The sequence below is a fragment of the Chenopodium quinoa genome, unplaced genomic scaffold (assembly GCF_001683475.1).
Source record: "Chenopodium quinoa cultivar QQ74 unplaced genomic scaffold, ASM168347v1, whole genome shotgun sequence".
Classification (NCBI taxonomy): Eukaryota; Viridiplantae; Streptophyta; class Magnoliopsida; order Caryophyllales; family Amaranthaceae; genus Chenopodium; species Chenopodium quinoa.
This window is the reverse complement of record NW_018744111.1, coordinates 208,867-213,132: the sequence shown is the minus strand read 5'-3', so window position 1 is coordinate 213,132 and position 4,266 is coordinate 208,867.

The following is a 4,266-nucleotide window of genomic DNA, read 5'->3' as shown; positions in this document are numbered from 1 at the left end:
CTGAGACCCTACGCCTCTGCGGAGGCGGTTGGAGGAGCTCCTCACCCAGCCTCTTCACCATCTGGCGCAGGGAGCGAGGAATGTTCTGGCTTCCCGTCTGTAAAAGACATTCAACAAGTCAGTATCAAAGTTATTTGCAAGATATGCAGACGGCATAAAGCAAGCCGGTGCTTACCCCGCTCGTTTGGGCCGCAAGCTGGGCTCGTTTTTGTTCAAGCTGCTCCTTCCTTATCTTGGCAGCTGACTTAGCCGGCGTCATTTCCGGAGGAGTCATTTCTAGTCCTTTCTCTGCAAATAACAAGAAAAAATGTAAGAGCATTTAAGTATTGTACAGGCGACATAATACGCCGGTTAAGCAGTAAACCTACGTTTGTCCCAAAAGGTGCTAAGACCGCAGGCGGAGAGGAACGCCTCGTTTTTGAAGCAGTCCGGATGAGGGACCCAGAATTGGGGGACAATGATTTGTGTCCCATCATCCAGTGGCTCATTGGTTTTCTTAAATTGTCCCGGCTCCATTATGGCATCCCAAGCCTTAGCCGGCACCCTTGGTAGGGTGCACTTCTTTTCTAGTAGAGCCGGGTTCTTATTGTAAAGGCGCATCTGGTGATTAGCAGCTGTTGATGGGGAAGAGACGAAATAAAACTTGCTCTTCCAGCTCGTCCACTTGGAGGGCTTCTCCAAGGTCATCATATATTCCGGATGCGTGGTGAGAGTGTACCACGCGTTCGAGCTGCCTGTGGCGCGGCTCAGGTAGTGCATATGCGCGAACGCCTCCCAGCTAGGTGTCACGTCCTGCATCTCGCAAGCGGAAATGTATCCAATGATGTTCACCCAAGAGTTGGGTGTGAGCAGCTAGACATCAAGGTCATAACCCCGTAGAATGGCTTTAATTGTTCTATGGAGGGGGATCCGGAGGCCGGCTTTGAATGCCGCCTCATAGCAACCGAAGTAATTGGCGGCATGCTCCAGGTCGTCTTCCCAGACGACAGTTGCTGTAGCAGGCGGGACGCCAACCTCCCATCTGGCTCCAATCGGGCGCTTTTCCAAAAATACTAGGAGTGTTGTGTTTAACGTCACAACATCCCGGGCGCTCATGTGCGCCTCCATTGTATTGTTTATTGAAGGCCTGCTGTATGCCTCCTCATTATCTTGAGGGGCATCCGGTGTCATGGTAGACTCTGTAGATCCGGCTTCCTAATCGGTTTCTTCACCGTTTGAGCTCCCGGATTCTTCCAGAATCTCATCACCAGGCGTACTCGGAACGCCTGGTTGATCAAAGGGAACATCTTCAACCGGAGTACCGGGTGAATCATCTGACTTGTACTCGGGGTCAACAGTCGTTTTCCTTGTCCTAGCCATTATGTCCTGCACATGAACAGAGATGGTCGGATTCGCAGAAAAGTAAGGGTGTTCCATACACCCCCAGACGACATCCCTAGTCCTAGATTCAGCCGTATCCGGTGACCGGTTGACAACTGCCCTAGGCCGTGCCGTGTGTGTATTGAGAGAGTTCATTATTCTCTAACCTATACAACCGGTAAACTCAAGAGGTTACAAGGGGGAAAAGGTGATACCTTGATTTTGTGGAAACGGTTGTAGATGACTTGAGTGCTTAGTTTCCAAAGGTGGCTTGAAGATGCCACAGGCGGATCAGTCCGTTTGTATTTAAGAATCTGAAGCACAAAGAAACAGTCAGACATTTTAAAGAATTTTGCTCAAAGATACCCCAGACGGTATCGCAAAGTTTTACCCAAAGATACCCCAAACAGTATCACAAATTCTTGCTCAAAGGAACCCCAGGCGGTATCAAGGAAGCTTGCCCAAAAGTCCCCCAGACGGCATAAAGGCCGCCTGAAGTTCTAATGAATTGGGTTGCAGAGCATTGTTCAAAGACCCCCCAAGCGGGATTGATGAAGATTGCCCAAAACCCCCCCAGGCGGCGATAATACCAGCTGAGGGTCTTATGAATGCAAATTAAAATATGATGGATATTACTCAGAAATTCCCCAGGCAGATTATTTTCGGCTGTGGGTTTCACAAGGGCAGATCATGAGCAAGTTATGAAGAAAATTGCTCGAGCATAACCCCAGACGGATTAAGTCCGGCTGAGGGTATCATGGATCCAAGTCTTGAAGAACAATTGTTTGAAGATACCCCAGACGGTCCATAACTGTCTGTGGGTCTAGTTTCGAAAAGAAATTGTCTGAAGACACCCCAGATGGTCCAAAACTGTCTGTGGGTCTTGATTTGAAGATCCTTTGTTTGAAGATACCCCAGGCAGCTCCTAGTCGTCTAAGGGTCTATGAAATGCAAGTTTTTTGATAAGCAATTGTTTGAAGATGACCCAGGTGGAATATTTCCGGTTGAGGGTCTATTGAATGCAAAATATTAAAGACTATTGTCTGAAGATGCCCCAGACGACATGTAACCGTTTGTGGGTCTTTTAAATGCAACTCCTTGAAGACCATTGATTTAAGATGCCACAGGCAGTATATCAACGACTATGGGCCTATGGGATACATTATTTGAAAGTCCATTGTTTGAAGATACCTCAGACGGTCCATAACCGTCTGAGGGTCTATTTTTGAAGACCATGGTTTAAAAGATACCCCAGACGGTCCAAACCGTCTGTGGGTCTACCAAATGCAAGACATGAAAGAAAGGGCTTAAGGTGCCCTAAACGGTTTAAGACCGCCTGTAGTTCTACTCAAATCAAGAATAAATCTAGAGCCAGACGGTACCTGGGTGAGTTTATTGAAGAAGCACTCAACCGGTATCCGGATGTGTTCAAGCAAGGAAGCTGGGTGCACAATTAAACAGTCGGTGTCAGAGCTCTCAAGAATTTTTTTTTGAAAAATATGTAAAGTAAAGAAGAGAGAGAGGGTGTGCCTTTATTTATAGGCAAGCCCAGAAGGCGAATCGCCACCTTCTGCCTCAAAGCATTCGAATTCAAACCGCAAAGGAAAAAGGCGGGAAGCAGGCCAACAGTCGTCTTCCCTATGATTTACACCTGTCATAGGTGACACGTGGCTAAGCCATGTGACACCTGTGAGGTGCAAATGATTAGGGTAAAAATTACCCCTGCCACGTGGCTTAATGAGGGCCTGACACGTGTTACCCTCTTACAGGCTCAAGGGGATCCACTCAGAGGATGCTACGTGGCAATAAACCCCTAATGGGGGAGCTGATTCTCATCTGCTATAAATAGAGGAATCCTCCTCATTTATTGGGCATTCACAAATATTCATAAATACATACCCAAATCCCGAGCAATATTAATTGCGGAATCTCCCTAAATAAGAGAGAAACAACCGTTTTTACTTTTTGCACGCTTACTCATCCGAATCATTCTAACTTGATCTTCGGAGGCGGAACTCCACCCAATCGGAGTTTCGTGGTTTTGCAGGTACAGGAGGCAGGCGCTCATACCTAGCATTGTAACTCTCCCGAGGAACTAAAAACACCCGAAACAAGTCATAGAGTATTTACAAACAAAGACGTCGGTATCCGAGCTTAGAGCGTCGTAAGTCGAGTCAAATTTAATGAAAGACGAGACGGAAAAATCAGCCAAACAACAAGTCATAACATATAGCCCTAGCCTGGGAATGGCCGAGCCAACCGAGGGCTTGAGCAATATGGCTAATGTTTTGGGTAAAAATGCCCAAGGCCACGTGGCCCAATAAGATAGTGACACGTCTCACCCTTAGAGTGGTTCAAAATGAACCTCTCCTCTGTTGACACATGGCATCCCCAATGACTGGGAAAAAGACGGCCTTCAAGGCCCAATTCCCGAGATAGCCCACAATTCTTAGGTTTCAGTAACCTAAAAAAGCGACACAAATTCCAATAGGGAGATATTCCCACCAGGGGAGGATATTAAAAAACATTCACTGAAAAATGAGCAAACATTAATTGCAGATATTTACCTCTCACCTCAGAGAACACTCTCGATCTCGGAATCCGAGAAGATACTTTACTTTCCGCACTTTTTACATCATCCGAACACGTTCTAACTTGATCGTCGGAGGCGGAACTCCACCCAACCAAAGTTTTCGTTGTTTTGTAGGTAAAGGCGCTTGGAATCCACTCTTGGTGTTGTAACTCTCCCGAGAAACACAGAAAACCCCGATACATTTGGCGCCGTCTGTACCACCTCCTAATGAGAAACGGCCTACGCTCGACTTTGAGGTCTATACAGACCAAGACAGTGGTGATGATTTCGATGTCAAAATCTATGTAGCCCTAGACGGGTCATTCTGAACCAGG